We start from the raw sequence: 22,172 nt of genomic DNA, 5'->3' as shown, positions 1-22,172 counted from the left end.
TAAACATCATGCATGTACACTTTTAAACATATCATCTCATTTAAATTTGAATTCGTATAGTAATGAACACTTAAACTTTGCTCAAATTACCGGTACGAAGCCTACTAGGCATGAAGGCCCGAATACACGTCACCAGCATGATTGCTCTTCGGGACCTAGCCCGGATATAACACCAGCACGAATGCTCTTCGGGGTTTAGCACGGATATATCACTAGCACGATTGCTCTTCGGAACTTAGTCCGGATACATCACTAGCACGAATGCTCTTCGGGACTTAGCCCGGATACATCACTAGCACGAATGCTCTTCGGGACTTAGCCCGGATACATCACTCTCAATTCTCATGTACATATACACATATAGCAATACACATTAGTATATCATTTACATTACTTGAATACAAACACAACATGCTTATCGACCATTCAACTTCCAGTTCCATAGCCACATACAAAAATCACATTTATAGTCATAACACTCCTTCAAAATTGCATCACTTATACCCTTATAATTCAATCCAAATCGAAATTCAAATACGAGTACATGATACGCACCTGATCAACTTAATAATTCAGGCATATCTAAGTGAAGTTATATCGTAAATTCTCATAGTCAGAAGCTTGCTACAGCTCGGTCGGGATCAAGATTCATTACGTTACAGAAAACACATTTTAATAGTTAAAAATCATCACACTATCATTTTATCACTTTATGGCATGTATAAATAGACTCACGCGTGCTACGTTAGTCCTAGAATCGACTAAACTGTAGCTCTGATACCAATAAAATGTAACACCCCAATCCCGTATCCGTCGCCGGAATAGATAAAGGGGCATTACCAGTCTTGAAACTCATATCAGAACAGTAAATTTTTTTTTTTGAACATTCCTTTAGATAAGTACTAAAGACAGTCAGGGATACAATTTAAACTTCTATAAGTACACATTCAAAAGATGCCATTTTCGCATGGCTTATATACATTAACCAAAATATCCTCTCACTACTAGTCTATTCTATACATGCCATAAGATAATCCAAAACGTAGCAGTACCAAACAGTGGATAGTGATAGTGTGACTAGTTGCTGATGATCCCCGAGCCTGTAGCTTCCAAATGAGATCTATAAAACAGAGGAAACAAAGTACACGGAGTAAGCATTATAATGCTTAGTAAGTTTTAAGCAGTGTCAACAGATAACAATCAAATTATAACATAGTTGTTCGTATTTTTATTTCACTCTTCCTTCGGGCATACCATCCCTTTACCGAATATGCACATCTCATCATATATAATAGGCAGATAAATTCTCACTTGATAGTGACCTCTTATGACCATAGGTACATTACATATTTTTTTTTGACTTTCCACATTGACCAAATGCACAATAATCATAGAACAGTCTTATTGCTTTACTCACATGTGCATCACATAACGACCTTGTGATTTAGTCTAAATCAAACTTAAATATAATCTCAAAATACATACCTGACCAACTTAACGCGTTGAACGTATTTATTACCAATTGTTACTGTGAAGTTATATAATCTTACGCTTTACTTGAATCTTCAGCAAAACCTTTAGTTCGGGGCTTACCTGGACAAAATCTCCACACGTAGTCATCGGGTCTTTAGAGCTCGGATATAGTACGAGCACGAAGCCTACGGACATTAATCAGTGATAATATTCTCGCATAAAGCCTGCGGGGTTTTAACCCGGATATAGTACTGACACAAATGCCCTTCGGGACTTATCACATTTATACACTTTCACATCCATCACGTTGGCCACTCGGCCCTATCACATATATACACTTTCACATTCATCACATCGGTCATTAGGCCTTATCACATATATACACTTTCACATTCATCGCATCGGCTATTAGGCCTTATCACATATATACACTTTCACATTCATCGCATCGGCCATTAGGCCTTATCACATATATACACTTTCACATTCATCATGTAACACCCCGAACTCGAGACCGTCACCGGAGTCGAACACGAGGTGTTAACAGACTTTTAAAAATTTTCCAGACACTGCCAATCTGCGTAATAGTCGCTTTAAAAATCATATCTTGAGTTTCACAACTCGAAAATCAGTTTCGTGATTTTTCCCTGAAACTAGACTCATATGCCCATCTACATATTTTTTTCTAGAATTTTTGGTCAGGCCAATTAGTACAGTTTATTAGTCAAAGTCTCCCATGTTACAGGGATCGACTACCCTGACCTTTGCGTATTACAACTTGGATATCTCCTTGTACAGGGCTCCAATACTGATGCCGTTTGTTTCTATAGAAACTAGACTCAGAGAGGAATCTATACATATATAATATGACTCCTAATTATCTATGGTTAATTTATAATGAATTTCCAAAGTCGGAACAGGAAATCCAGAAACCGTTCTGGCCCTGTCTCACGAGAACCTGAATATCTCTTAACATACTGTCCGTATGATTGTTTTGTTACTTTCCTATGAAAGTAGATTCATCAAGGTTTGTTTACATAATTTATTCACTATTTAATTCCCTTCATACTATTTTTAGTGATTTTCCAAATCTACATCACTGCTGCTGTCAGCATCTGCCTTTAAGGTAGACTTTACCTATTTCATGGTTTCCATGATTCAACTAGCCCTTTTTGCATAAATAGCACAATTTATGAAAGTGATTAACCATCCCCATGGCCAATCCTTGTCAAGCATATCCACACCAAATGATTATAACAATATACTCAAACACATATAAGCCATTTTCGCATGGCTATCCAAAATTTATACAAGTCCAAAGGGTCCACGACCCACAACAAACGGGTAGTCCTATACATGCCATTTCGAAGTTCAACCAAAATTGTACCAAAAGGGGCTTTGATAGTGTGGGCGACTTTGACCTCAAGATCCCGAGTCCGATAGCTGGAGAACCAAATCTATAAAACAGAGGAGCGATGAAACGGAGTAAGCAATTTATGCTTAGTAAGTTTTGAGCAAGGAATTCCAGCACAACAAAAGTATAGCATTCATATAGCTAAACGGATAATTTCATATGCACAAATTTACGATATCGTACTTGCTTCACATTATCAACCCTTATGTACATACACAAAAGATCAACTCGGCCAAAGGCCGGTAGCTCGTTTATCAACTGAGCGAATACTTATTTGTAAGGGCTCAACTACATTCAAGCACATACGAAACATACCTCAATGTCGGGATGTTTCGAGAGTATTAACTGGAATTTTACAGCAAGTTCATTCATTCCCAAATCACGTACCTTCGGAATTTAACCGGATATAGCTCCTCGTTCAAATGCCTTCGGGACTTAACCCGGATTTAGTAACTCGCACAAATGCCTTCGGGCTTAGCCCGGAATTAGTATCTCGCACAAATGCCATCGGATCTTAGTCCGGATATGGTCACTTAGCACAAAGCCTTCGGGACTTAGCCCGGACAACATTCAAATAACCATGCACATTTAACAATAAATCATGGCCCATTCGTATTTCATTTTCGTTAGCAAAACTCAAACACAAAACATTTATCATTCTTGCAAATTCGGCTCAATAGCCACACACAAAGAGCATGATTTTGTTTGCTTAAAACATGATCTAATCAAATCTTAATTTAAGCTCTCTTACTCAAGAACTTACCTCGGGTGTTGTCGAACGATTCCGATAGCTATTCGACCACTTTTTCCTTCCCTTTATCGGATTTAGTTCCCCTTTGCTCTTGAGCTTAATTAAACAAATAAATTGATTTAATCATTTGAGCATCGAAAAGAGGAATACAAGGCACTTAGCCCATATTTATACATTAGACATTAAAGTCACATATGTAAGGAATCATGAATCAAACTCAACATTTTAGCTAATTTTTCCCCCTTGGCCGAATATGCATGTCTATTTTGGGGCCGATTTCAACACTTAATACATTCTACAAGTATGGTCACTTTTATTGACTAAACACCCTTTTGTTTCAAGTTCAAAACTTGGCTAATACACACATATACACACTAGTAAAGCATCCTCTCCCTTTCCATCAATTTAACACATGCATTGCTCATTAACATGCAAAAGTTATATTCGGCCTTAGCACACAACTTGCTAGCCGATTCTTCTCCATTTAGCAACCAATGCACATATGTGCTCACTCAAAAATGCTAAAAAGGAGGCTCAAGAATCATCAAGCCACCATCACATGCATCATTAACAAGCTTCATATTTAGCATGCAATGGCATTAACACAAACTCCACCTAGGCCGAATCTTAACTCATCCTCATGCCTCATCACCACAACATCAAACATCAACCAAGAATGATGCATCCATGGCCGAGTGTCATTTCCATCACATAGCAAGATTTAGACCATGGGCTAGGTAGAACTCAAGCTAACAACTAAAACATGCATGCATCTCATGGAACATCATCAAACATACCTTAGCCTAGCTACATGCATGGCCGAACCTCTTCAACCTTTCTTCTTCCTTCCTCCTTAAAATTTTTGGCCAAGGATGAACCAAAGGATGAGCATTTTTTTTTTCTTTGTTTTTTTCTTTCTAGTTTCGGCTAAATGAAGATGAGAAAGGATGAACAAAAATTTTCTCCTTTCTTTTCTTTAGCTCACGGCAATGGGGGGGAACAACTACACACATTTTTTTTTGTATTCATCATACTCCTTTTCATTATTTTATGCCCATGCCCCTTATTTTATTTTTTCCTACATACCTCACTAGGCCAACATGTTCCCAACATGTTTCCACCCATAGCATGGCCAACCACTAGCTCAAATTTTGGGTAATTTGACATGCAAACCCATCATTTTCACAACATGCATTAATAGACCATTTTAAATTAGCCTATCATATTTTCACCATGTCTCATATCAATCCCTATTTAATAATTTCTCATGCAATTGGCAAAATTGGAGAATGAAACTTCCACATACTCATGTACACACATAATAAGCAGAGAATATGGAAATCAATTATTTTTATGACTCGGTTTTGTGGTCCCGAAACCACTTCCCGACTAGGGTCAATTTTGGGCTGTCACACATCACATCGGCTATTAGGCCTTATCACATATATACACTTTCACATTCATCACATCGGCCATTAGGCCTTATCACATATATACACTTTCACATTCATCACATCGGCTATTAGGCCTTATCACATATATACACTTTCACATTCATCACATCGGCCATTAGGCCTTATCACATATATATACACTTTCACATTCATCACATTGGCCATTCAGCCTTATCACATATATACACTTTCACATTCATCACATCGGCCATTAGGTCTTATCACATATATACACTTTCACATTTATTCAAATATACTTCACATACCACATATACTATCATGTACAGACTTGGTCTTGGCCGAATCTACATCCATCACTTTCCAATGAATAATTCAATTTTACGCCATACTATCATTTCATATTCGAATACTCATAAACTTACAATATCACGATTTAGAATTCAAGTATGGGTTTAATCAATAGCTTATGAGCAACTAAAACAAATTTTATCCATGTTTACAACAAAATCACATATTCACTACGAGCTATTTTCCTGAGCAATGGTCACTAAATTATTTATAACCGGAGCTACAAGACTCCAAATCACTTGCCGTTAATTTTCCCTGAATATAGACTCGTATATCTTTCATCCATAAATTTTTCAGAATTTTAGGTTTGGCCAATCAATACCAGATTTTTCTTAAAGTTTCCCCTGTTTCACTGTTTGACTAATCTGACCAGTCTTCACTACGAATCAAAATTCTCATTGTACAGAATTCAAAGTATGTTCTATTTGATTTCATTTGAAACTAGACTCATTAAGGAGTCTAAGCATATAAATTTTATCCTGTAACCATTTTTGTACAAATTATAGTGATTTTCTTAAAACAGAACAGGGGATTACGGAGTCATTCTGACACCGTCTCGCACAACTTTAAATATCTTTTTATAGAAAATTCCTTTGCTTACACGGTCTCTTTTATAAGAAACTAGACTAATTAAGCTTTGATTGTATATTTTATTCAGCCTATAATTCCACACCAAACATTTATAGTGATTTTCTAAAATCACGTTACTGCGGCTGTCCTGAGCAAATTATTACAATTTGCTCTTAAATTTCCAAGTCCAAACACTTAGGAACTTACCATTTGAGTTTAAGACATATCATGGCCACATCATATCTTATTAAATCAACTCATTATATCCTATTATAGTTGAATTTACTCAACATTTAGTCACTTAAAACTTACCTCGGATGTGGTCGAACGATTTCGGCGGCTATTCGATCACTTTTTCCCTTCCCTTATCCAACTTTGGTCCTCTAAGCTCTTGAGCTAATTCAAACAAATTTAACTTATTAAAGTCTCATTATGCTAGCTTATGGCCGAATATGACAAGGAGTTTGATAGGTCATATGGCCACCTATAGCTCAAACACAAAATGGTCATACGCATTTTTAATCACATTGAGCAATTTAATACAATTAATCTAACATTTCCTCGTGTGCACCTTTATGACCGAATACATGCAACACCAAGCTATCTATTCATTCATGTATGCATCTTATTTAAGCATGTATATCCACAATTAAATTCATCATATAAATATCTATGATTTCACTCAAATAATCTCATTACAACACACGGTGCTCCAACCATTATTTAAATTCAAAGCTCGGCTAGTACATAACACCATGATTTTGTCCTAATTTGGAGAGCCAATAATTTAAGTATTACAGCAGCATATTAATTAGCTAAGTACCATAAATTTGTCCTAATTTGGACAGCCAATAATTTACAGCATTACAGCAGCAAATTAATTAGTAATAAACTATTTTAAGTTCAATTTTAACTCCCTCATGCAGCAACCAGACAACATTCAAGTTAACTTCCAACATTCGGTCAAAGCATTTAAATAAAAGAATATGCATGCTAAATTTCCAGCATTTGGACAACATTTCAACTTGAAATTTTCCAGCCTTTCGCCTTCAATATTTCGAATATTCAAAAGCAAAAAAGAAGAGTACAACTAATCAATTAAAATTTTTGAACATAATTCAAGGTATATGTTCAACTAAATATTCATGTTAACTCATAATCAATAAGATATTAAGTAGAAAATAAAAACATTATTAGCATGCATGCTATCTACATACAACAACCATTCGACTTCCATCTATTATCAACCCCCAATACACAAAACATCGAAACCAACATCAAAGAAATATAAACATCCATGACCAAATGTCATCTTCATCCATTTACAAAAATTTTGCCATGAGCTGACTTCTATACTTGATGACCACTCCAAATATACAAGGATTTTCAATGAAAGAGCATTAAACATACCTTAATCTATACATTCACCATAGCCGAATACCCTAGCTTCATTTCCATTTTCTTTTCTTTATGGTTTTCGGCAAAAATGCAAGAAAGGATGGATGTAACTTTGTTTTTATCACCATCTTCTATTATATTTCATTTTAATAAGCCAATTACTAAATTAATCTTTGTAATTTAATATCAAAACCTTTTAAATGGTGGTCCATTACCGTCCACTTACCTATGTAGTGGCCAAATATCATTTAATAATTATATTTCTTCTTTCTTTCTCAACATTTGGCAAGCACAAGGCAAGGATGTATGGCTTCCCCTTTTTTTTATTTTAAAGTTTAAACCATTAACTATTATAATATAATATATAATGCATATATGGCTATTCAACCATCATCATGGCCGGCCACTTACATAAAAATGGGGAATTTGAAATGCAAATCCCCATATTTTAAGCCATGCAATATTTGACCACTACACTTCAACCTACCACAATTTTAATATTTTTCACATAAGTCCTTTTTAACTAAATTCACATAAAAATAATCAAATTAATGCATGAAACTTTCACACATGCATTTACTCACATTATAAACACGGAATATATCTTTTAATTTCTTATAGGACTCGGTTTCGTGGTCCCGAAACCACTTTTCGACTAGGGTCAGTTTAGGGCTGTCACAGATCCAATCCGTCACATGTGATTTCTCTGGTAGATCTTGAGATACAGATTGACTTGACGTATAGCGAAGAACTGATCATGATTTTAGCTCACAAAATTAAAGAATTGAGAAATAAACATATAGCCATAGTGAAGGTTATTTGGCATAAACATGGGATTGAGGAAGCTACGTGGGAGCCCGAAGAAGCTATGAGAAAATAGTACCCTAACCTATTCACTGGTAAGATTTTCGGGGACAAAAATCCCTAAGGGGGGACAGTTGTAATAGCCCGTTTTTGGTCAAATCGAAATAGTGGTTTCGAAACCAAAAATCTAAAGTCAAAATATTTATTTTATTATTTTATCAAAGTTTACAACAAGATAGAATTATTTTGTGAAAGTCGTAAAGAAATTTTACTGTTTGAATGGTTAATTCTAGAAAAAGGACTAAATCGCGTAAAGTACAAAAGTATCATTCTATTAGTTAAGAGTGTTAAATAGCTTTGGATTTTAAATATGATTGCCTTAAATGGTAATTAAATCATTATTATTGGTATTGGACATTTATGGTTATAATAAGGTTATTAAAGTAATTTAGTGAATTAATAAGTAAAATAATAAAGACAATAAGGTTATCATCTTTGTTAAGCCATTTCTACTAAAATTTTAGAAGAAAGAAACCCCATGAATGCATGTGTATTTGGCCAAGCTTCCTTGTTCATTAGATCAAGATAAGCAAGGATTTAATCTAGATTAGGGAAAAGAAAAGGTTGATGATTAGCCGATATTTGTTATCCAAGTGATACGAGGTAAGTTCGTATAATTAGAATCGAACTTTTAAATAATTTTAATTATTTGAAATGAATGTATGTAATTTAGTAAATGATCTACTTGAATTTTAAATGCCTTATTGATATAACCTGATGGTTACCGAGCCCTGTTTGAACCGTAGGAATTCGTAGGATACGAGTGACCTGTCACTAGGGTTACCGTTTAGGTTAAGATCCTGCATGTGTTACGGACTCACCGCAGCTCGTATGAGCTTACCGATATATCAGCTCGTAAGAGCTTACTAATCTCAGTTCGTTAGAGCTTACTATTTCCAGCTCATTAGAGCTTACTGTTTATCAGCTCAAGAGGAGCTTACCGATCATAGCTCGAAAAAGTGAATACGATGATGAATTGATGGATTACTGATAAACCGTAAATTATACATATTTTTACCCCATGTTTAACGCATTTTCTATATGATTTTCCATTAGAATCAGTGAATTTGATGCTCCTAATGCTTTAATTTCATGTTTTACACTTAGGAGATCATAGGAGAGTGAAAGTAATGAGAAATGGGCCAAAAACGGAGAAAATGGGCCAAAGTATGAAATCAACACGGCCTGGACCTCCTCACATGGGCAGACAACACGGCCGTGTCAATTTGGTAAACTCGAACACGGGCATGTGCCACGGGCGTGTCCTTGCCGAGCCCAAGTTGAGTCCAATTCAGAAAAGGCCAATTTTAAGGGCTTTTAGGCATTCCAAAGCCTATAAATACACCCTAGAGGAGGAGGAAAAAAGGGGACGGAGAAGGGGGAGTAAGGAATTACTCCAAGGAAGCCGATTGGTCCATCTCAGAAGCCGGATTCATCATCAAGACTGAAGATCTCTCCTTAATTTCCCTTCAGGAGTTTTAGGTTTTCTTTATGTTTTGTATTCTTTATTCTTCTGAGATGTTTTCTTATTTAGTTATGAACTAAAACCCCTAAATACCTAAGTGGAATGAAACCTAAGACGAATCTAGTTATTATTTTCTGAATCGTATGATAAATATTTAATTTGTTCTTAATTATGTGTTCTTAATTCTTGTTTTGATATCCCAGGATACTGATTCAAGACATGCTCTTATTCAGAGGAGGAATAAACCCTGTCTAAGAGTACATTTGTCATAATTAAGCAGAGTTGATTGCGAGCCTAGACATAGGGTGACAAGATTTTGCCGGATTAGGGTGAAACCTAATAAGGGAATCCATAGATCGAGTTAATGCAACCCTAGAGTGTTAATTAGAGAAAAGTCTCGGTTATTCAATCTAGGGATTAGACGTTATTAGTTTTGAATAGGGATAATAACATAACTTAGGGATCTCTGCGGAACAAGTTGAATGAATAAATCGTTCGATTCGGATCCAGAATAACAAGTAAAGTCTAGGTGGATTTTTCTTTAGGTATTGTCTTAAGTCAATCGATTTTTCCCAAAAGAAATTCTCCAATTCTTTTCTCGGTGCATTCTTAGTTTAGATAATTAGTTAATTAAAACTAAACCTCTTTATTCTTAGGCTAGATAATAAAAAGACATTCATTACTAGTACTTTTAGTTCCTTTGCGTTCGACAATTCGGTCTTGCTAAAACTATACTACTGTTCGATAGGTACACTTACCTACATCGCAATAATAGTTAGTTTAAGAACGAGTAATTATAAATATTTAAAACCTATCACGAAATAACGCGATCAAGTTTTTGGCGCCGTTGTCGAGGAACTGAAATATTAGGAGCGCTCAATTTTTATTACTTTAGCCATTTATTTTTCTTCCAATTTAATTTTATATATTATTACTTATTTATTTTTTCCGTCTCTTGGCAGGTTTTTATAGTTTATGATAGAAAAAACCCATCAGGGCCACTACTTTTTGACGAAGAAATTGATCGTACAGTTCGTAGAAACCAAAGAGAAATAAAGCGAAGCTTAAGATACAAAGAGAATGAGCAAGAAGACGATACTTAACCCCCAATCGAAGAGATGGCTGAAAACCAAGACAATCAGCTACCTCCTGCAATTGCGGCTAATCAAAATCCTGCTCCATGCACTATGTATGATTATGCTAAACCTTCTTTAACAAGAACTGAATCTAGCATAGTTAGACCTACTGTAGCTGCAAATACTTTTGAATTAAAACCTAACACTATTCAGATGATACAGAAATTTGTTCAATTTGATGGTTTGTAGGATGAAGATCCCAACACTCACTTAGCAAACTTTCTGGAATTTTGTGATACATTTAAAATCAATGGCTTTTCTGATGATGCCATTCTTTTTCAGTTGTTTCCCTTTTCATTGTGGAACAAAGCTAAACAGTGGTTGAACTCGTTACCACGAGAGTCAATTACTACTTGGGAACAAATGACCGAAAAATTTTTACTAAAATATTTTCTGCCGGCTAAAATAACTAAATTACGTAATGGTATCTCTTCTTTTGTGCAGATGGATTTAGAAACACTCTACGATGCATGGGAGAGATACAAGGACCTTTTGAGAAGATGCCCCCACCATGGGTTACCACTTTGGCTTTAAGTACAAACAATTCACAATGGTCTGAATCCTTCGACTCGGCAAATGGTTGACGCAGCGGCGGGCGGAACCATAAAAAATAAATCACCGGAAGATGCCTATGAGTTTATAGGGGAGATGTCACTGAATAACTATCAGTGACAAGTCATGAGGACAAAGCCAATGAAAATAGCCAGGATTTATAACGTCGATTTGGTCACCATGCTCTCTAATCAGGTAGAACTCTTAAATAAAAAGATTGATGGTTTTCTTAGTTCGTCACAGGTTTACCCAGTAACGCAGTGCGAAGCAAGTAGCGGTGGAACAAACCATTCGGAATACCAACCTTATGGCCACAGCATGGATAACAAGCAATTAAACCACATGGGTAATAATCCTCGACCTCAAAACAATCTATATAGTAGCACATATAATGCAGGTTGGAGGAACCACCCCAATTTCTCGTGGGGTGGTCAAGGAAAGCAAAGATCACAACATCCTCCAGGCTACCAACAACCACCCTACCAACAGGAAAAGAAACCAAACCTTGAAGAGATGCTCTCAAAGTTTATATTAGTGTCAGAAACCCGTTTTCAGAACATCGAGACAACACTTAAAAATCAACAAGCGTTGATCCAAAGCCTCGAAACTCAGATAGGATAGCTTTCCAAACTAATCTCTGAACGACCACAAGGTAGTTTGCTAAGTAATACCGAACCTAACCCAAGGGAACAACTCAACGCAATTAATATTCGAGATGACGAAGGAGTCATTGAGCCTGAACCAGAACTGAGGCAAGAAATTGTGGTAAGCAAAGGTCAAGGTGAGGTAGATCAAAATACAAACAAACCAGTGACTGTCGAATATAAACCTCATGTGCCATACCCCAACGCGATAAGGAAAGACCACTCGGATGAACAATTTGGTAAATTCCTTAAACTCTTTAAAAAATTACATATTAACTTACCGTTTATTGAAGCTCTATCGCAGATGCCAAATGCAATGAAATTTTTAAAGGAGCTTTTAGTAAATAAGTAGAACTTGGACGAGGCGTCGCATGTGTAGCTGAACGCAATTTGCTCGGCCATTCTCCAAAATAAACTACCCAACAGACTAAAAGACCCAGGGAGCTTTACTATTCCTTTCTTAATTGGTAGTTTAGATGTTAATCATACATTAGCTGATCTAGGGGCTAGTATCAATGTCATGCCTTACAAAATGTTTAAGCAACTAGGTCTCGAGAAACCCAAACAGACAAAGATAAGCATTCAATTAGCAAACAAAACTATAAGATTCCCTAGAGGTATTATTGAAGATGTGCTAGTTAAAATCCATAAATTTATATTTCCCGTTAACTTTATTATTCTAGACATAGAAGAGGATAGCAACACTTCCTTAATTCTAGGAAGGCCTTTTTTAGAAACTGTTAAAACCATCATTGATGTTAGCACAGGTGAACTTACACTCCAGGTGGAAGACAAAACAATCACCCTTCAAGCTCACAATTTTGGCAGCACATCAAGAATTGAAAGTGATCATTTAAACTATTCTGCTAAAACTAACAATATGGTGCAACCTACTTTGCAAAAAATGAGTCTGAAGGAAGCACACGAGTCATTCTTAAGCACCAGTAGAAGACCTGTTCATGAAGATCGAAGATTACAAATCAAGGAACTCGACGAATGGCGGACACACAAACCAAGCACACCTGACAAACTGAAAATATGCCAAAACGAGCCCGATACCTGTCCAAATCAACTTAAGATTGGTGATAAGGTCCTATTAGATGCCACAGATCCCCACATTGTCACTACCACACTGAATGAGGAAATCCCTCTTACGGTATTCAGTATTTTTCCATTCAGTGCGGTGGAGGTGAGTGATCCCAAGTTCGGCACTTTTAAGGTAAACAACACCCAATTAAAATCCTATTTTGATAAGATTGATAGCAGGAATGAGAAGTATAAACTCCTCAAACCACCATGACCATTCACTGGAGAGGTAAGTCGAGCTTAGACTATAAATAAGCGCTTCTCGGGAGGCACCCGAGAACTAACAATATTAATTTCTTTCAATTTTGGTATTTAACTCCTAACTTACAAATAGAAATCTTGAATACAGGTGTTTCCAAAGAGACACGGCCAAGCACACGGGCGTGCTTAAGGCCGTGCAGAAACAGGGTAAGCTTCCAAAAAACAGGCTGCGATAAATTGCCACGGCCGTGCAACACGGCCATGGTCGAATCTGCCAAATAAACATGGGCGTGCGACACGCCCGTGTCTAGCACCCGTGGACAACACTGTCAGAATGACACGGGCGTGTGAAAACCTACACGACCGTGGGAGAAGCGAACCACACCAGACACGGCCATGCGACACGATCTTGTAGCCACACGGCCTATACGCACAGGCGTGCGAGAAGGCCGTGTGATGACATTACAATTCGTGACCAACACGGATGGGACACGAAACACACGGGCGTGTGCACTGGCCGTGCCACTTGAAAAATTAGAATAATTATCTTATTTTATTTTTCTTTCATTAAGTTTTTAAGATTCAACTTTTTTTAGGATTCAATTGTTTTCCTTTTAAAAATGGCTTACCTTTAGAGTCAAGCTTGCCATCCAGAGTTATCTCCAATACTCGATCTCATCAATCCAAGAATATCATCCATTTTTAATACATGAAGTTTCACTTCTCTCCCTATCTTAATTTTATATACTCTAATATCTATCTTTGTACATTGAGGGCAATGTACATCTTAAGTGTGTGGGGTATTTATTTCATTATTAGAAAAATCCGTGAATGATTGCCTTGTTCTCTTGAAAAGCTTTCATATCATATTTAGGATAAATTTTAATTAATATATGATTTTGATTGATATATCTTGAATTAAAACATAGGGATTTATACATTGATTGTTTAAACTTTAAGACATTAGAGAATCAAGCATGAATAGTTGATTTTTTAAGAATTTAAAATTATAGGTTGTTTCCCCAAGTCTAGTTATTACTTTGAATTGGAATTCATGAGTCTAAACATTAAAAAGCCATAATTTTTGTAAGATTTTAATCCTTTTGAGCATCTATTAATTCTTTCATGCTCACTTTTATTATTGCTTTGAGTGCGCCAGTATTGAACTGTTATTCTAGAACTTGCTTGATTATGCATGTCGAGACCACACCATTTGATTTGATATGTCAAAATGATTAAGGCACTTAGGATTAACCCATTCATGCCATGAAAAGCCTACCTCCACGATTAACCCTTAGTAAACCCACTTGAGCCTAACAAGTCATTCCTTGTATTAACCTCAATATGAACCCTTAACCCATTATTGTTGAAATCCCCTAAATTAATTTGATTCCTATTTTTGTCGAGATTTGAGTTGAAAAATTTGCTTAGCTATGTCTTGTTTAATTATTTAACTTGTTCTTAAAAAAACTATGTATACATATCTGTAATTTCATATTCTAAGAAGAAGCTCTGTTGTACGCAAGTGAAGACTAACTCTTTTTCTAGTTATGTAATTTTTCAATTCAATCTCAATTCTAACCCTTTCTTTCAGCTTGTGACCACACTCCCTAACCAAGCCTCATTACAACCCTCTAAAGACCTTTTGATTGATGTATCATCGTAAATTATACTGGTGGAGATTTGATTTTCATGCAAGCCTATGGTAATGACTTTTCATTATTGACTACTGAATGCTTCATTTATTGTCCTTAAACGCCTTGAGTGATTTGAGTGAATCTTTAGTGAGGATGTAAAACTCTGTGATGTTCTGAATCAAAGGTAATTACTTAGATGAGGGGAGACAGCTATGTTTGCATGATTAAATACTCAAATTGGAATATTTGAAACTTTTATGGTCTTTTAGTTGAATTCTTAATGTATGATTACTTATGGATTAATGTGAGATATTATCGATAGGAATTATAAGTTGAGAAGAATTTATTTTGATTATGAGTTGAGAATTTTGCTTGAGGACAAGTAAATGCTTAAGTGTGAGGGTATTTGATAAACCGTAAATTATACATATTTTTACCCCATGTTTAACGCATTTTTTGGATAATTTTCCATTAGAATCGGTGAATTCGATGCTCCTAATGCTTTAATTTCATGTTTTACACTTAGTAGAGCATAGGAGAGCGAAAGGAAAGAAAAACGGGCCAAAAACGAAGAAAATGGGCCAAAGTACGAAATCAACACAGCCTGGACCTCCTCACACGGTCAGACCACATGGTCGTGTCAATTTGGCAGACTCGAACACGGGCGTGTCCCTGCCGAGTCCAAGTTGAGTCCAATTCAGAAAAAGCCAATTTTGAGGGCTTTTAGGCATTCCAAAGCCTATAAATACACCCTAGACAAGGAGGAAAAAAGGGACGAAGAACGGGGAGTAAGAAATTACTCCAAGGAAGCCGATTGGTCCATCTCAGAAGCCGGATTCATCATCAAGACTGAAGATCTCTCCTTAATTTCCCTTTAGGAGTTTTAGGTTTTCTTTATGTTTTGTATTCTTTATTCTTCTGAGATGTTTTCTTATTTAGTTATGAACTAAAACCCCTAAATACCTAAGGGGAATGAAACCTAAGACGAATCTTGTTATTATTTTCTGAATCGTATGATAAATATTTAACTTGTTCTTAATTATGTGTTCTTAATTCTTGTTTTGATATCCCAGGATACTGATTCAAGACATGCTCTTATTCAGAGGAGGAATAGACCCTGTCTAAGAGTACATTTGTCATAATTAAGCAGAGTTGAATACACGCCTAGACATAGTGTGACAAGATTTTGCCGGATTAGGGTGAAACCTAATAAGGGGATCCATAGATTGAGTTAATGCAACCCTAGAGTGTTAATTAAAGAAAAGTCTCGGTTATTCAATCTAGGGATTTGACGTTATTAGTCTTGAATAGGGATAATAACATAACTTAGGGATCTCTACGGAACAATTTGAATGAATAAATCATCCGATTCGGAGCCAGAATAACAAGTAAAGTCTAGGTGGATTTTTCCTTAGGTATTGTCTTAAGTCAATCGATTTTTCCCAAAAGAAATTCCCCAATTCTTTTCTCTGTGCGTTCTTAGTTTAGATAATTAGTTAATTAAAACAAAACCTCTTTATTCTTAGGCTAGATAATAAAAAGACAGTCATTACTAGTACTTTTAGTTCCTTTGGGTTCGACAATCCGGTATTGCTAAAACTATACTACTGTTCGATAGGTACACTTGCCTACATCACAATAACAGTTAGTTTAAGAACGAGTAATTATAAATATTTAAAACCTATCATGAAATAATGCGATCAATTACCGATTAATACACTTTGTGTGTATCACCTGTGTATCTAACGATATTCTAATAGGTTCAACGGGCATAATTTTTATAATGGTTATACGGATGAATGAGGATGAATTGTTACATATGTTATACATGTTACATGAATTTGGTATGGTATAATACACTGATGTATGGAATTGAGATAAATGTTGATTATATGTACTTATGAGATTAACATATTGATGAATGTTTGTTTATAGGCATTTGGCAAGTGAATTTGATATACTTTGTTTAATTGTTTGATTATATATAAATGGTAAGTTAAATTCTGAATTATACAGGCTTACTAAGCTATAAAGCTTACTCTATTTCTTTTCCGTGTTTTATAGAGGTTCGATAGCTCGTTGGATTTGGATAAAGTCGAAGATACGCATCACACTATCCAGTTGTCGATTGGTACCTTTGAACTTATTGATATAAGTAAATATAGCATGTATAGGCTAGTTATAAAGATGATAGTTATGGTTACTTGAGATAGTGATTTTGGTACATGTTGTGGTATAAGTTAAAGCCATGTGATTTAGCTTAACTTGGTATAATGTTTTGGTTGTGTATAAGTATTCAGATATGGTATGTTTTGGCAAGTTGTAGATGGAATGGAAATATGTAAATGTTGTCTTGGTATGTAGTAGGCATATGAATGGAAAATGCATGATATTAATTAGGTTTTTGAATACTATGTCGAATTAGTATAAAATGCGTATGAAATGTTGTGGATTGGCTGCCTAATGAGTTATAAAATGTTACAATTTATGCTTGTACAAGTATGTAAAAATAGGGTGGCAAAATGACTTTGGAAATAGCCTATTTTTATCCACAGGGGCAGAGACACGGGCGTGTGTCTCGGCCGTGTGTGACACACAGTCATGTTACATGGTCATGTGTCCCCTGGTGTTGAAATTAAAATCAAGTCAGTATGCTCCACACGGCCTTACCCTTGGGCGTCTAACTTGGCAGTGTGGCATAATTCAACATACCCTACAGGTTTGGCATGACCTAGCACACGGTCTGGCATATGGGCACGTATGGCCATTTTTAGGGCACACAGGCTAGCCACATGGGCGTGCGTGTTGGCCATGTGACCCAAGCCAGAGAGTTACATGGGGTAGGACATGGACGTGTCTCACATGGCCTAGCCACACGAGCGTGTGTCCCCTGTTTTGAGAAAAATTTTCTATGTGTTGCAAATGTTTTAAAAGTTATCAGTTTAGACCCGAACCACTCTCAAAGCATGTTTAAGGCCTCGTAGGCTATTATAAAGGACAAATTGATTGAGATTGAACGAAAATTGTATGAATTGATCAATTGAATGAGAAAAGCACGGTTATATGTGTTATAAGTCCGGTAATGCTCCGTAACCCTATTCCGGCGTTGAATACGGCGTTGAACACCAAGATTGAAAATAACATCACCTAAGTTAAAATAAAATCATAAAAATAGAATTAAGTAAAACGAATAAGGAAAATAAGGAAAATAAAAATAGTAAAGAAAGGTTAAGTTTAAACATCTCTAAAGTTAATGGATTGTTTGTCTCGATCCACATGAGCACCCCAATAGTGCTTTAAAAATTTTCCATTAACCTTGAAAATTATACCAATCTTGATATCTTTAATGTCCACTGCACTATGAGGATGGGCCTTGATCGCATCAAAAGGTCCTGACCATCGTGATTTCAACTTACCAGGGAATAGCTTCAACCTTGAGTTGAATATTACCTTAGCATGATCCTCTTTTTGTGCTATCACTTGGTCTTCTACTTATAGAGCTTATCGTTCTCATAAGCTTGGGCTCTGAATTCTTCCATTTCATTCAACTCTTACAGTTTTCTATGTCCGACGTCTATCTAATCCATATTCAACCTTTTAATGGCCCAAAATGCCTTGTGCTCTAGCTCAACAGGCAAGTGACATGGCTGAACATAAACCTAATGGTGTTTTGAAGGTAGTACGATAAGCCCACAAGACTTCGTCCAATCTCAAGGACCAATCCTTTCAATTTGGTTTCACCACCTTTTCTAGAATTTGCTTAATCTCCCTATTAGAAATCTCATCTTGTCCATTGGTTTGTGGATGATATGCTATGGCAAGTTTGTGTTTCACCCCATACCTATGCAAAGCATTAACGATGAGTTTGCAATCAAAATAAGACCTCTCATCACTGATGATGGCTAGAGGTGTACCAAATCCCATAATGATGTTATTGTGCAAGAACTTCATCACCAACTTGGCATCATTGGTAGGAAGGGCTACAGCTTCTACCTATTTGGAGATGTAGTCTACTGCCACTAGTATGTATAGATTTCCAAATAAGGGTGGAGATGGACTGATAAAGTCTATTCGCTATACATCAAAGAACTCAACCTCTAGAATGTTTTGCAATGGCATTTCATGTCTTCTTGAAACATTAACATCTCTTTGAAATCGATCACATGCTTTATAAAAGCTATGAGCATCCTTGAATAGACTTGGCCAATAAAATCCTGACTGAAGTACTTTGGCATCAGTTCTCATTCCTCCAAAATGTCCTCTATAAGGGGCTGGATGGAAATGTTGCAAAATTCTATGTATTTAATCATTAGAGACACACTTCCTAATTATCTGATTAGCACACTGCTTGCATAGAAAGGGTTTATCCCAGTAAAAATACCTTACATCATGAAGGAATTTCCTTTATTTTTGGATGTTAAAACTAGGTGGCAGCTAATCGCTTACTAAGAAGTTCACTATATTGGCATACCATGGTAATGTCGTGGCAGCCAATAGTTGCTCGTCTGGAAAGTCTTCATTAATAAGTTTGACATTGCCATACTCATTTCTAGCTTCTAACCTAGATGGATGGTCTGCTACTTGATTATCTATTCCTTTTCTATCTCGAATTTCTAGATCGAATTCTTGTAGCAAAAGAATCTACTCAATTAGTCTTGGTTTTGTGACTTTCTTGGCTATTAAGTATTTAATTGCAGAGTGATCGGTATACACTATGACCCTAGTGCTTACTAGATATGATCTAAACTTATCAAATGCAAACACAACGGCTAATAATTCTTTCTTAGTGGTAGTGTAATTTAGTTATGCTTCTATTATAATGTGGATGGCACAGTAAATAGCATGAAAAATATTAACTGTTTGTTGCCCAAGCACTGCTCCAATAACAAAATCACTTGCATCGCGCATGAGCTTAAATGGCAATGATAATTTGGGGCCACTACTATTGGAGCAACCACTAGTCACTTCTTTAGCTCCCCGAGAGCAGATAGGTAAGCATTATAAAAAAGGAAAGATTTATTTTGTTCCAAAAAGGTACACAAGAGCTTAGAGATCTTAGAGAAGTCTTTGATAAATCTCTAATAGAATCCAACATGCCCTAAAAATCTTCTAATTCCTTTAATACTCGTTGGAGGTGGCATCTTCTCAATCACTTCAATTTTTGCCTTGTCAACTTTGGTTCCTTTATGAGAGACCTTATGCCCTAGGACAATGCCCTCTTGTTCCACGAAATGACACTTCTCCCAGTTTAAAAATAGGTTAGTCTCCTCATAATGTTGAAGGACCAGCTCTAGGTTGTGCAAACAACCTTCGAAATCATTCCCAAATATAGAGAAATAATCCATAAACACTTCAATGAACTTCTCAACAATATCTAAGAATATTGACATCATGTACCATTGGAATGTTGCCGATGCATTACACATACCAAAGGGCATTCTTCTAAAGGCAAATGTATCATAAAGATAGGTGAATATTTTTTTTCCTTGATCCTCTAGGCAATTGCAATATGATTGTACCAAGAATATCCATCTAAGAAGAAGTAGAAATACTTACCATCTAATCGATTTAACATTTGATCAAGGAAGGGTAATGGAAAATGATCTTTCCCTGTGGCTTTGTTGAGCTTGTGATAGTCCATGCAGACTCGCCATCCTGTGACAGTTCGTATAGGTATAAGCTCATTATTATCGTTACTAACCACTATGACACCTCCCTTCTTTGGCACAAATTAGACTGGACTCACCTAAGAGATGTTTGAGATTGGGTAGATAATGCCGACATCCAACCATTTGATTATCTCCTTTTTCACCACCTCCTTCATAATGGGGTTCAAACTCCTTTTCTGCTCAATGAAACTACCATGGTAATTTTCAAGCAAATTTTTGTGCATGCAGATTGTTGGGTTGATTCCTTTAATCTCTATGATTGTCTATCCTAACACTTTTTTGAATTTCCTAAGTACAACTAATAATTGAACCTCTTGCTTATAAGTAGCTCAGTAGATACGACCACAGGCAGTGTGTTATCCTTTCCCAAATAAGCGTACTTTAACTGAGTAGGTAGAGGTTTCAACTCTAACATGAGTGGTTCTTCTATGGATAGTTTATGAAGGCTAAAAGTTTGAGCAGATAAATCTAATGTGTCAAACTTCTTTCAAGGTCTACCGACAATTAATTTAGATTCTAACAACTGCTTGTAGTGTCCTAATTGCCCTCCTTCATCAATGTCAACTGAATCCGATTCATTATGCTCTTTTTCATGGTATTTTTTCTCAAATTCCTCTTCCACAAAAGAATCTAACAAATTGATAGCATGACACTCTTCTATATCATCAACACATTTCAAAGCCTAGAAAACATTAAAAGTGATTTCTTGATCATTCACAATCATAGTTAATTCACTTTTTTGAATAGCAATCACAGTCCCATCTATTGCAAGAAAAAGTTTACCCAGAATAATAGGCACATCTTTGTCAGCTTCACAGTCTAATACAATGAAATCAATGGGGAAAATGAATTTATCTACCCTTACTAGGACATTTTCGATTTTACCTTCTGGGTATCTACCAATTGCAAGGTCACAATGGTAGGTATTGCTTCACTAATTCCCAGATTTTGGAAGACAGACATGGGAATAAGGTTTAAGCTCACTCCTAAATCGTAAAAGGCCTTCCCAACAAATTAATTACCAATTGAGCAAGGTATTGTGAAGCTTCCTAGGTCCTTTAACTTTGGAGGCAATTTATTTGTCAGCATAGCAGTGTACCCTTCACTGAGTGCGACAGTTTCAAATTCTCTCAATCGTCTCTTCCTTGAAAGTATGTCTTTCATAAACTTGACATAGATTTACACCATGGCTTCCACCAATGGAATATTTATGTGAATTTGCTTAAGGACAATCAAGAATTGCCTGAACTGTTGGTCTTGTTTGTGATTCTAAAATCATCGGGCAAATGGTAGGGATGGGCAAACTTCAGGTTGCAGTGATTATTTTGCTTGGGCATCGTATTCAGCAATGCTATCTAAATTTGTTTTGGCATTATTTGGTCCAGTTTTCTCATTTGTGGTGCTCTTCTTGTGTTCTTCAAGAGTTTTGCTTTGATTAGATTCTAAATTCACTGTTTCAGCAACAACACTCTTGTCAACTCTATCTAACTGTGTGCCACTTCTAAGAGTGATTGCTTTACAATTTTCTTTCCCATGTGGTCTTGCATTC

General features: G+C 36.1%; 1 non-coding gene across 1 annotated transcript; it reads right to left on the bottom strand.

Moving 5' to 3' along the window:
• Positions 1-11,245: 11,245 nt before the first annotated feature.
• Positions 11,246-11,352, bottom strand: LOC121210621 (small nucleolar RNA R71). Its single transcript, XR_005905735.1, has one exon. It is a non-coding gene; the product is annotated as a small nucleolar RNA R71 (small nucleolar RNA).
• Between the last annotated feature and the right edge of the window lie 10,820 nt (positions 11,353-22,172).

Source organism: Gossypium hirsutum, chromosome A11 (genome assembly GCF_007990345.1).
Source record: "Gossypium hirsutum isolate 1008001.06 chromosome A11, Gossypium_hirsutum_v2.1, whole genome shotgun sequence".
Taxonomy (NCBI): Eukaryota; Viridiplantae; Streptophyta; class Magnoliopsida; order Malvales; family Malvaceae; genus Gossypium; species Gossypium hirsutum.
Note: the sequence above shows the minus strand (reverse complement) of the source record. Positions and strands in the feature narration are given on the sequence as shown.